This window comes from Malania oleifera, chromosome 4, assembly GCF_029873635.1.
Source record: "Malania oleifera isolate guangnan ecotype guangnan chromosome 4, ASM2987363v1, whole genome shotgun sequence".
Classification (NCBI taxonomy): Eukaryota; Viridiplantae; Streptophyta; class Magnoliopsida; order Santalales; family Ximeniaceae; genus Malania; species Malania oleifera.
In genome coordinates this window covers 79,148,927-79,163,481 of record NC_080420.1, presented here as the reverse complement: position 1 = coordinate 79,163,481, position 14,555 = coordinate 79,148,927, and positions in this window count along the sequence as shown.

The window sequence follows — 14,555 nt, the reverse complement described above, 5'->3', positions numbered from 1 at the left end:
CTACTCCAAGTAAACTTGGGGAACAAGCAAGAAACCTTTCTACATCTATAAATACCCTCAAGTTTCATTAATTTAGACACCAAGAAATCAATTCAGCTATCATATTTCTCTCAAGCATTCTGAAATTCTGAAAGTAATTTATTGCTCACATCTTGCACGAAATCAACTGAAGTCTTGCTAATCTTCTCATTGAGATTGTGCTTCAACTATCAATTCTTTCATTCATAGAAAGAATCCTATGGTGATAAATCTCTAGAACTTCAATCTGAATTGCATATTATGAATTTTATTGAAATATATTATTGTGTTGTAACTTTTATACTAATTAGCTCTTTGAGGAGCAAATTCTTGTACATGAATTTTGGTTGTATTTCTTGTAAATTGACGATTCCAAGGATTGTTTGGATTGTCGGCTAAGTAAGGGGATATTGCTTAGAAAGGCGGGCTCTAGCCTAATTAAGGAGTGACCGAACGAGGGGACATCGTTTGGAGAAGGGGGACTCTAGCCTTAACCAAAGAGTGTTGTAAAGGTTTATTCCGCCCGTTAAAGGAACATGTTTAGTGAATCCTTTGGTGGTTTACCAAAGGCGAGGACGTTGGCTGGGTATAAGCCGAACCTCGTAAAAATCTTAGCTCACTCTCTCTTTCCCTTACTCTTTATTTTCAACATATTTATATTACGTGGATGGTTTAATCATACAAACTATGTAATTTAGAAGTTAAATAAACTCAAGGTTCAATTTTGATTTGGGATTGCGGAAACCGAAAGGGAGTACGTTGGTTGATCAAACTTTTGCGAAAACCTTAAAAGGAAGTATGTTGGTTGGTTAACACCCAAAGAAAAAAATTAACCAAGTGGTTATTTAAATTCTGAGTTGTTTGGGATTTGAGTTGTGGATTGCATTGAAGAAACCATTTCATATATACAGGGCTTGATTCAAATTTATATTCCCAAGGCTGACAACAAAAGCTGAAAGTTGAAACTAATATATTGATTAAATTGTGGTTGAATGGTTTAAAGTTTGATATTGATTGGAATGTGTTTATATTTCAAAGAGTGCTGAATCTTGCAAGCTTTCATCAATCTAAATAGTGCTGCAGTTAACTTATACTTGGCAAATCAATTGGTTGTTTGATTGAACCTTGTCTTGTTCATTTGTTTTGTGGTTGTGGACTAGATAAAGAGAATTAAGCTTTTATTGTGTGATTGCTAAATCAGCAAGAAATCAAGAATTCATTGAAAGAATTAAATTAAGACTTAAAAGAGGTTAAAGATTCTTGAAGAGAATTAAAAGAAATTTTAAAACCCAATTCACCCCCCTCTTGGGACTACACCTTACTTTTCAATAAATACTTAAAAAACTAGAAAAATTTCAGAAGAAATTAAGAGAAATGTGCAAAAGATGTACTATCGAGATTTGGCAGTCAACCACTTACAAAGGGTTTGTCGATCGCTTGGTGGCCAACAATTACTTTTTCAAATATTGAGGGCCCAATCAACCACCTGAAATGCAAAAATTACAATACATGCAATCATTCAACATTCTGGCATGTTTTCTCTTATGCGTTTGAAAGATAAACATCCAAACACTTACAAAGCCTAATTAACTATATGAAATGACATTGAAAACATAACAAATCAAGGCAAAAATAGGAAAATACATCTATGTTTTATACATGCTAACATTCATGAATATGAATGAAACTTGAAAGGGAGAAGGATTAGACATTAACCTACTGAAGGAATCTCACTTTGTGGGTCAACTGGAGGACCCCTCTCTCTTTAGTCACTCCCCAAAATGCCTCAAGCAAATCAAATGAATATGATTTCCTCATTTTTTTTTATCACTTATGAATCCTCTGTCTCACTTATAAATTGCTCTCCGTACCCCCATTTGGATATGCCTAATTCTCCCCTTAAGAAGGTCTTTTTATAGACCTTCAATGGAAGGAAGGGAAAATCACTTTTGAAATTACAATTTAAAATTTCAAATTCAAGAATAACCACAAAAAAATTACCAATTATCAACTACTAATGTCAAGGTTTGACATGTGGCATCAAAGGAACATTTGGAATGCCCAAAATCCTTAACCAGTTAGAAACAAACAACTCAAAATTTTGAATTTTGGTGAAACCAAGCAATTGCCTATTAGGGTGCCAAGCAAATTAGGTGGGAAAAGTGGTCATTTGACCACTTCCGCTAATTTTTTTTTTTCATTTTTGTCTTAACTTTTTCATATATTCAACTTGGTTTTTGTTTTGTAGGGCAAATGACTATTGACAATTATTGTTATTATTATTATTAAAATATTATGAGAGTTGTTAAGTTTGTAGACAACTTGGATGCTAATGTTAAGTTTGTAGACATTTTTTATACAAAAAATTTTCTTTCAAAAGAATCTTTGAAAAATTATACCAAATTACGATTCAACAATTTACATGTAGGTTGTGTACAAATTGATATAAACCCATTGTCCAAAAAAAGGTCATAATAATTCTCTCTTAATTTGTTCAAGAGATGTTAGCATCTCAGATTTTAAAGAATCAATTTTAGGAACACTAGAAACTTCTCTCACAAATGGGCCAGTCTACTTCAAATGTTATTCATATTTTACAATAAGTCTTACTTCTCACAATTACAAAGAAAATGTCATGTTTTAGATATCCAAACTGGCAATTACAGTTTTCTTCATGGAATTTCCCCATACAAATTGATATAAAATATTCATTATAGAATTCTTACATCTGGCATAATCCCTCCTTACAATCCTCTGGATGTTCCTCCAAGCTAAACAATTTGCATTGAAACCATAGGTCACACAAATCTGATGGTTCATAGGGTTTTAAAATGGAATGAAATTGATTTACCTGAAGAATGGACCAAACTAGAGTTCGTAGACCACAAATTCGAACTTCAAATAGAAATTTTGAAGGAGTTATTACATATAACATATGAGATTAATGAATTAGAGTTCAAAGAAACAATATATTTTTTCTCACACAGGATCTTTAGAAGATTTTCAAATTGCAAAACCCAAATTTTCTAGTCAAAGATCTTTCACCAAAACTAAAAAAACTGTTTCTAATTTTGAAGAATCGAGGTCATCTTCATCTTAAATAAATATTCCTGAAAAACTTAAAGGAATTCAAATTGAAGAACAAATTGCTCAATCAATTTTTAAAGAATAATCAAAACAAATATTTTCTCCAACTCAATCATAAGTTTGTGAAATAAATGATTTAGATAAACAATCTATTACTGTAACGCCTCGAATCCGAAAACCTGGTCTGATGCATTATACCTGAATAAACTGTGCTTTGTGGCGCCCAAAACTCGGTTGGTGGGACCCGGGTGCCATGTCATCCATTCATTTACCTCATACTTGACATTGTATTATCATTTATGCAGTGGAAAACATAAATATAATCCTCCAACAATATAATACCAGAGTTTTCTACATCTATCTACATTCTAAAATAAACCTTTCATCCACCTATACCCACATATATACATATCTCCAAAAACATAATCTACAACTTCCAGTATTCACAACTCAGAAGACTTAAAACATAGAACATAAACATAAAACTTATACATCCTAAAAGTATCATCAATGTTTATACCCTTTTTTTTTCTATATCCAAAAATGCTATAATAACTTCGAGCTCTCTAGGCTCGATCACGTGGAGGTCTTGAAAAAGATAAATTTGTATTCGGGTGAGACACATCTTAGTAAGGAAAGAAACAATATATTAATTCAGCGTGTGGCCAACATGAGGTTTGTAAATGACATATGTATATGTATTCATCAATTTCAAATCACTATCATAATTTCCAAAATCCTTTCTAGAGCCTGATCAAACACATGCAAAGTATTTTACCCACAAGAATACCTAAGGATTGGGGTGATTACCCGCCTATACAAGTAGCACCCCTCTGCTAGGATACTTTAGGCAACCAATGGTCACAACCGAAGCACATCAGGGCATTTACTTTTTTCAGTAAGCCCTTAGGTGAAAAAGTAATCTCGTACTCACACAGTTTATACAATGGTGTACCAAAAAAGGCTCTCGAGAATAAGGAAATTTACCCGCCCATACAAGTAATTTCCCTCTGCCCTAATACGTTATGCAGCCTACTACTACATCTGATTCCTACTAGGGCACTCGCCTTTCTCAGCAAGCCCTCGGGCGAAGAGTTTGCCCTGCCCATATAAGTACATATCATACTAGCATGAATACTAATACTACAATACTACAATAATACATTACTCTGTCTGTCATTTATTTCGTACTTTTCATCTGTTCATGTTCTTAGCTTTGACATTACGTTGCATTTCACTTTACATGACTCTTTCCCATTTTACATTGTTCACATTTCACATTTTATTTCCATTTCATTTCCCTTTCATTTTATTCTTTTCATTTCAATTGCTGCATTCTTACTACAGCTCCTTTTAACTGTACATCAGTTAGTCCACATAGATATGCGCTAGCTTGCTACTACAGCTCCTTTCAACTGTCATCAGTTAGTCTACAGCTCCTTTTAGCTATTAATTGTTTCTATCGTTACATTAACAATCACATGCAGCATAATTCATAACACATTTTCATTCTCATTGCTTTTCTTGTACAACCTGCATCTCATACATATAACATAATTTACACAAAATTTCCATATTACTCATGCCATACAATTTAACAGTAAAATTCATACATTTCTTGTAAAATAAGCCAACCCTCATTTATCATTCTTATATTGAAAATATACCTTTAATTTCCTACATAATTAACCTGAAAAATCTTTCACTTTCATCTGTCCATTTTCACATATACATATCTAATAAAATAGCCCTAGGCCTAGAAATCATAATTTAAACGGTTGGCATTTTAAACCGTCACGGAAACATATACATATATACATAACATAATCCATTTATTCATTTAATTCATAGAATCTGGTTTAATATATATTCCCCCTTACCTTTGTTTTTGAACTACGCCAGCAAGAACTCCAAATGATGCCTGTGGCGCTCACCCAAATCCTGAATAAAAAACCCTAGTTTAATTAGATAAACCCCAAATAATTTACTATTTCTGCATTTTCTCAACCTATAAACCTCAAATAAGCATTTAAAACCCCAAAACTAAGAATCTTAACCCTTACCTCAACTTTGGAGCGTTTCTTGAAAAGCCCAATTTAGAAATATGCTCCACTAGATGTGCAGAGAATCTTCCCTAGAAGACTGTAGCGGTCTCCGTTTGTTGATTCGGGCTGAATCCAGGATGGATTTGAAGAAAGATGCGAGAAAGAGGATGTTTTAGAGAGAGAAAGAAATGAAATAAAATGAATTCTTCACGGAGAAGCAATCTCACTTCATTTTATACCCGTTGTTGCCACGTGACCTCGTTGACGAGAAGACAGGATTCGTCGACGAGTCACAGAAGGAACTTCGTCGATGAAAGGATGCGTTCGTTGACTTAACTTAAAATCCGAAATTCACCTACTCGGGATCTCTTCATTGACGAGGGACTGAATTTCATCGACGATTTCTAGAAGAACATTCTTCGATGAGGTCTGCTATTCTTCTACTTTTAAATCTTCCTTTTTCCATTATTCTTTATTTACCTATCTAAATTATTTTATTCCTAATTATCTTAATCATTATAATGGTCGTTACATTCTCCCATCCTTTAGAAATTTCTTCCTCGAAATTTTGCTAATAATTCATTTCTACATTCCACTAGATTACATACAATTCAGTATTATCATCAGATAAACTTTTACATAATCTATAACTAAGTAAAATCATCATATAAACTTCCAAATCATCCATAACTGAATTAAATCATTATTATCTTAATCATAAACCCATACCAACGTCCCTGACATTATCTGGATCAAGCTGAATCAACGAGTAAACTCGTGTTGGACCACCTCTTCCTAGTGGTGTTTGCTGTTTCCCTCGGTACTAGTTTGGTATAGGTACAACAGGCAACGGTCCTAACAATTCTTCTTGATATGCCTCAGTTTACCACACCCAAAACAATTAGGATCCCAAACCAACATTCACCACTATGCCTCTTGTTACATTTCTGACGTACAGAGTAAAACTGATTACCCTGATAACCAGAATAACCCCAATCTCCTGTCTCCTACCTTAAGCCTATAACATCTTTCCCTTTCTTTCCCGATCCTTGATTGACCTCAGCCTAAAAACTAGATGGTGTAGGCCTCTTCTTTTACTCTGTAGGCTCTGCACAGCCCTAGATGCTCTTTTCTAGCACCGAAGCCTTATCAACCAAGTTTGAGAAATTATGGACCTGGAATCCAACCACTAATTTTTAAATTCTACGTCTTAGGCTTTTTTCAAATTTTCTTGCCTTCCTTACCTCGTTCGGGATCGAGAACGGTGCGAAGCGAGATAGCTCCATAAATTTCACTTCATACTCCCCAACGGTCATATTCCCCTGGGTCAGATTAGTAAATTCTTCAATCTTTTCCTCTCTGATAGATAAGGGGAAATACCAATCAAAGAATAGTTATTTAAATTGCTCTTAGGTCAGTGTTATCATTACCAGCCTCTGCTCTTTTAGTAGCTTCATAGAAAGCCACAGGCGTTTTGCATCTCTAGTCATCTTAAATGTGGCATAACGGACCTTCTACTCGTTCGTGCAGTCAAGTACAACTATGATCTCCTCTATCTCTTATATCCAACTCTCTGCAGCCATTGGATCAGGTCCTCCTACAAAGGCCGAAGGGTTCATTCTCATGAACTCCTTGATGTTGCAACCCTGATCTACCCCTAGACAGCTCTGCCCTCCGGTATCCTTCCTCATTGCTGCTCTGACCTGTTGGGCTATACCCCTCAGCATCATGGAGGTATCAATTTCCTCTCCACTGGAAGTCTCTGAATCATCTCTTCCTTCCGCCTCTACATCCTTATTCCTAGGATCCATCTTGAAAATAGGACAGGAAAGAGATAAGAATTCTGTTATCATAACCCTAACAACACAATCATTAAATTTAAATCCAATATACATCCAAATTCTCCATATAAGGATTAGTCTCACAATTCAGTAACGAAATTATCTAAGGTTTACTGTGGCTTTTCTGAGGCATTCGACTGCTTCAGAAAAATCACAGGAAATCGTTGACGTAGTTTTGCCTCCTTTAAACTACAAAACATAATCCTATACTTCTCAACACCTAACTTATTTATCAAGTATCCTCATCCTAAATGATTCCTATACTCTGATATAAATCATCCATAAGTCTACAGAACCCAAAACCTATTTTTTTGATACCAAATTGCAACGCCCCAAACCCAAAAGCCCGGTCCGGTGTGTTATACCTAAACAAACCATGCTTTGTGGCGCCTCAAACCCGCTTGGTGGGACCTGGGTGCCATGTCATCCATTCATTTACTTGATACCTGACATTCTATTATCATTTACGCAGCGGAAAACATAAATATAATCCTCCAACAATATAATACCAAAGCTTTCTACAACTATTTACATTCTAAAATAAACCATTCATTCACCTGTATCCATATATATACATATCTTCAAAAACATAATTTACAACTTCCAATATTCACAACTCAGAAGACTTAAAACATAAAACATAAAACATAAAACTTATACATCCTAAAAGTATCATCAAAGTTTATACCATTTTTCTTTCTATATCCAAAAATTCTATAATAACCCCGAGCTCTCTAAGCTCTATGATGTGGAGGTCCTGAAAAATATAAATTTGTATTCGGGTGAGACACATCTTAGTAAGTGAAGAAACAATATATTAAACCAGCGTGAGGCCAAAATGAGGTTTGTAAATAACATATGTATATGTATTCATCGTTTGAAAATTATTATCATAATTTCCAAAATCCTTTCCAGAGCCTGATCAAACACATGCAAGGTATTTTACCCATGAGAATACCACGGATTGGGGTGATTAGCTGCGTATACAAGTAGCACCCCTCTGCTCTGATACTTTATGCAACCAATGGTTATAACTAAAGCATATCAGGGCACTTACCTTACTCAGTATGCCCTCAGGTGTAAAAGTAATCTCGTACTCATACAGTTCATACAATGGTTTACTAGTAAAGGCCCTCGAGAATAAGGAAATTTACTTGCCCATACAAGTAATTTCCCTCTATCTTAAAACGTTATGTAGCCTACTGCTACATCTGATACCTATTAGGACACTTGCCTTTCTCAACAAGCCATCGGGAGAAGAGTTTGCCCTGCCCATATAAGTACATATCATACTAGCATGAATACTGATACTACAATAATACATTACTTTGTCTGTCATTTATTTTGTACTTCTTATCTGTTCATGTTCTCAGCTTTGACATTACGTTGCATTTCACTTTACATGGCTCTTTCCCATTTTACATTTTTTACATTTCACATTTCATTTTCATTTCATTTCCCTTTCATTTCATTCTTTTCATTTCAATTGCTGCAATCGTACTACAGCTCCTTTTAGCTGTACATCAGTTAGTCCACATAGATATGCATTAGCCTGCTACTACAGCTCCTTTCAGCTGTCATTAGTTAGTCTACAGCTCCATTTAGCTGTTCATTATTTTTATGGTTACATTAACAATCACATGCAGCATAATTCATAACACATTTTCATTCTCATTGCATTTCCTGTATAACCTGCGTCTCATACATACAACATAATTTACACAATATTTTCATTTTACTTATGCCACACAATTTAACAGTAAAATTCATACATTTTCTGTAAAATAAGTCAACCCTCATTTATCATTCTTATATTGAAAATATACCTTTAATTTCTTACACAATTAACCTAAAAAATATTTCACTTTCATCAATCCATTTTCACATATACATATATAATAAAATAGCCCTAGGCCTAGAAATCATAATTTAAACGGTTGACATTTTAAACCCTCACGAAAACATATACATATATACATAACATTATCCATTTATTCGTTTAATTCATAAAACCTGGTCATATTCCCCCTTACCTACGTTTTTGAACTATGCCAGCAGGAATTCCAAATGATGTCTGTGGCGCTCACCCGAACCCTAAATCAAAAACCGTACTTTAATCAGATAAACCCTAAATAACTTATTATTTCTACATTTTCTCAACCTATAAACCTTAAATAAGCATTTAAAACCCTAAAACTAAGAATCTTAACCCTTACCTCAACTTTGGAGTGTTCCTTGAAAAGTTTAGTTTAGAAATCTACTCCACTAGATGTGTAGAGAATCTTCTCTAAAACACCGTAGCGGTCTCTGCTTGTCAATTCAGGCTGAATCTGAGTCGGATTTGAAGAGAGAAGGGAGATAGGACGTTTAGAGAGAGAAAGAAATGAAAGAAAATGAATTCTTCATGGAGAAGCAGTCTCACTTCATTTTATACCCGCTGTTGCCACGTGGCCTCGTCGACGAGAAGACAGGATTTGTCAACGAGTCACAGAAGGATGCGTTCATCGATGATAGGATGCGTTCGTTGAGGAAACTTAAAATCTGAAATTCACTCACTCGGGATTTCTTCGTCAACGAGGGACTGAGCTTTGTCGACGATTTTTAGAAGAACATTCATCGACGAGGATAGAACATTCGACGACGAGGTCTGCTATTCTTCTACTTTTACATCTCCCTTTTTCCCTTATTCTTTATTTATCTATCTCATTTATTATCTTCCTAATTATCTTAATCATTATAATTTTTCTCGTCGTTACAATTACAGTAAACAAAGAAAAACTAAATAGAGAACTCTGTTATAAAGAAAATGAAAATATAAGAGAACAATTTTTTGAAAGATACTCAAAAAAGAAAATTGAAGAATATAATCAAAATGGATTTTTGAAATGGAAAATCAGAAGAAAAATATTTATTTCTTTGACTGTTTTGCAATAGAAGGAAAAGTTGTGATACAATAGATAAAGTTGGCAAAGTTTATAAGAGAACAAAACATATGTCAAGACTGGTACTCATCCTTAAAAGAGAGAATTTACCTTGGAGATAAAGATAAAGAAGTTGAAGCTATACCATTAGTAAATACAAAGTATGAAAAACCATTTGAACCATCAACCCAAAATCAAGTTGGAACTCTAGTCAAACAAAACAATTATACAAATGAATATTTGACTACAATAGGAGAACAATTAGATATAATTGAAACAAATACTATTGAAAAACAATATGTTTCAAAATTAGAACCCATAGAAAGTTTTCAAGATTTTCCACTTTCTTCTCACAAAGGGAAAAATAGGATTGACCCAAAATTAGAAAAAGGTTTATACCATAAAGAATTATTCAATTAAATTTCCTGATCCATCTTATCTTTGAGCATATTTCGACAAAGAAGATGAAATCCTAAAAGAAATAGATGAAAAACTCCAAAATATCTCCTCAAAATTAATTAAAGCTTTGGGAAATTAGAACAATTTCTGATTAATATATAGAAAGTGAAGAATTCCAAACAATATTACATAATTAGAAGAAAACTTTGGCAATATTACAATGAATCCAATAGCCTTTACAAATAGACTGAATGATAGTATGACAACACCAATAGCTCAAACTAAACCATTTTATCCTATAACTTCTGCTCCAAATTTACAATTTGAAGAAGCAGTTCCTTATAGAGCTTATTTAGGCAATTATGTTTATGAGTGGAATATTGATGGATTATCTAAATATCAAATTCTTATTGTTGCTAGGAAAATGTTTGTTGTATGCAACATAAAATCAAATAAAAACATTAAGTCCCAAATGCTATTAGAGCAATCGTTACGAGATTCGAAGGGAAATTATGTTGTTGGTGGGAAAATAATTTAACCGCAAAACAACGATAACATATTATGAATTCAATCAAAATAGGTGAGTAATATAATCCAATTCTAAAAGGGAGAGCAGTTCAGTATGATGGACTAAGCACCCTATATTTCACAATAATTCACCATTCCATAGGCGGTTTAAGTTTTAATGAAGAAAAGAAAACCGAATTCTTACAAAATCTAAAATGTAAAAGATGATCTAAATTTAGATGGTGAGTAATATAATCCAATTCTAAAAGGGGGAGCAGTTCAATATGATGGACTAAGCACCCTATATTTGTAAGTAATTCACCATTTCATAGGAGGTTTAAGTTTTAATGAAGAAAAGCAAACTGAATTCTTACAAAATCTAAAATGTAAATGATTATCTAAATTTAGATGGTATAAATACACATTTTTACTAAGATTCTTTAACAAAACTGATTGTAACGCAAAATATTGGAAAGACAAATTTATTAATGGTTTACTGTATCTCTTTGCTATTAAAGTAAGAAAGAAAACGACATAACATACAGATAGTGATACATATCAACACTTAAATTTAGAAAACTGAAATTATGGAGAAATAATTCACATAATCAATTTGATAGGAATGGATCTCTACAATGATCTAAGATTAAAAAAGCAATTGAAAAGACAAAAATTAACAAAAGAATTAGGAAATTGGTGTGAACATTTTGGACTTGAAAATCTACCTGTTCAAAAAATGAAGAAAATCTAAAAGGCAAGAAATTAAATTCTCAAACCTATGACTACAAAGATTACATTGACATTTGGTCAAATGTAATTTTCCTTCGCAATTATTCTCATTCTTGGAAATTTGCAAGATTTTCCCCTCGTGGTTTCTCAAATGGTTTAAAAACTTTGGTCCTGAAAAGGAAATCTTCCTAAAACAATTCAAGATGATCATGACTTGTTTCAAAACTTATTCAAGGCGAAAGTGGAAATGTTGAAGTTAATTTTCAATCATTATTAACAAAAAGTAAAAGTTTTGGTCAAGCTTCAAGAGAATCAATTGACTTAGGAAGAAAAAGTATCTCAAGCCTTTACACATATACGGAACCAAGCAAAAATTTCAAATTAAAGGGAATTGATTTTGGTCTAGAAATACCTCAATGATACTATCAAGAAATTTCTGAATCAAACTCTCCAACAGAATCTCAAATTCTAACTGAAGATCAAAGAGAAATTTTAAAGGAAGAACATCAAAGAAAAAATATAATGACTATAAGCAAGACTTTTGAACCAGATATGGAAATAATTAGAAGAGATTACAAGAATGAACTTAATAAAGATAATAGAGACAAATTTTTTAACAAATATAATAAAAAAGAAAGAGAAAGAATTAAAGATGAATGGTTTAAAGAAATGCAAAGATTGAGAAGAAATATTTCATTTTTCAATTTTGTCAAACAAAAACAATCAATTAATGTTATTCATGATTGCAAGAAAAACTGGAGATTAATAGACAATAATCTAGTTACATCAACACATCCTCCAGAAAACTCTTTCAAAATCAATTATAAAGAAACAGAAATCATTGCTTCACCATTCAAAGAAGTTAAAGGAAATACTGAAGCAGATCTATTAATTAGTCAAAACAATTATACAAATCAAATGCTTCAAACAATGGTTAATCAATCTACAAATATTGAAAATCATTTAGAATATCTTTCAGAAATCAAAACCAATAGCAGTTACGAAAAAGGAGAGTCTAGCAAAACAAAACCAAAATTAGAAGAATCGATACCAATTAATAATTTAGACAAAAGATTAAAAAATTTTAAGTTCGAAAAAAAAAAAATGAATTACTTACGCAAAAAATAGATGACATTTGAAATGTGGTTTTGAGATAGATTTCTTGATTACAAACGTGGACATCTGAAATTTTGTATTGGATTTTTAAGGTTGAATTAGTTGCATTGTATAGTTGCATCTTTTTTTTTTTTTTTCATAATAATGAGTTGGTATAGGTCCTTTTTGAATGCAGTTCATATCGGCTCCTGTGTCTAATAAGGCACGAGCTTTAAGAACAAATGATTTATTGATTACAATCTTAATCTCTGAATACCATTTATGAATATTGATTTTTGATAAAAATCTAAGGAATATCTCTTTGCTTTGGTTAACTTGATATTGAAATTCTTCTTCTCCTTTAGAATTAATTATTTCTTCTATTTTTGATTTTCCTTTTGTATCAATTTTATCTACTCTTGGTTATAATTGATACATATTTTGCTTAAATTTTTCATTTTGTTCTTTTATGTTCTTCCTTTAAAATTTTTCTTTGATCTTCAGTTAGAATTTGAGATTCTGTTGGAGAGTTTGATTCAGAAATTTCTTAATAGTATCCTTGAGGTATTTCTGGAGCAAAATCAATTCCCTTTAATTTGAAATTTTTGCTTGGTTCCGTATATGTATAAAGGCTTGAGATACTTTCTCTTCCTGAGTCAATTGATTGTCTTGAAGATTGACCAAAGCTTTTACTTTTTGTTAATAATGACTAAAAATTAACTATAACATTTCCAATTTCGTCTTGAATAACTTTTGTGACGACCTGCTTAATTTCCCTATATTTTTTTTCTTAAATAAATAAAATTAATATTACAAATTCTAGCTCAGCAGATCCTAATCCACCTGGACCCGGTGGTACCAAGGATACATCAGAACACATAATGGAAGCCTAAGCAGTAGGAAACATAAAATCATAATCATTTCATTATACCATACATCATAATACCAGAATAACTGCAATCACTGTACACATATATACACAACACTCATCCCAAAAAGAAGTCTTAGGGTCATTTCCACAAAATACATCCGACCCTAGCAAAATACTTACCCTTCTAGAAGGGTAGATCTACTGTACTAGATCAGCGGGGCTTTGCCCGCTCTCCTATCAGGGGCTCTTGAAAAGTTTACAAAATTTAGGGGTGAGACACCTCTCAGTAAGGGAAATAAACTAATACCAATGTGTGGCAACATGAGTATTCTGTGTTCTACATATACCATACATATCATATTCAGTAACTGTTTTGTCAAATCTGGGAAAACATATATATCATCAAAACATGGCAGAACATATTGCATTTTCATAAACATATCTCATCTCATATAATAATAATAACATAAAAACATTCCTGGTAGGTTAGCTGGCTGTTGTCATGTATTATCCCCACATGACTGGGTTGTGTGGCCCGAAGGCGGGACCTGACAATGGTTGGCCGACCATTGCCAAGTCAAAAGTACAGTCTGTAAGTCTGATGGGTTTGCCTGACCTGGTCTGTACACCAGGAGCGATCACACACTTCTTAAAAACCACATCGACCATCCAATCTCACACCACTCCGTACAGCGGCGTTAACACAAATATCATGATCACGAAGACCATGGACACATAGCAACAGTACCGTGCAAGTGCTAGCCTAGACCAAGCCAACCAGGTTTTGATATCATATAACATATAATGAAACTGTGATACATGGATATTTCATATCATAAATTTTCAGATCAATCATATCATATCATTTTGCATATATACCTATATCATGAAAATCATTGGCCCGTACACCAGTATTACACATTTTATCATAGTTTGGCCCGTATGGCGGCAAAATATAGTACAACCCGTATGCTGGAAAATCACATCCGTAGCTCGGCTCGTACGTTGGCAAATCAAATCATAGCACAGCCCGTACGCTGGA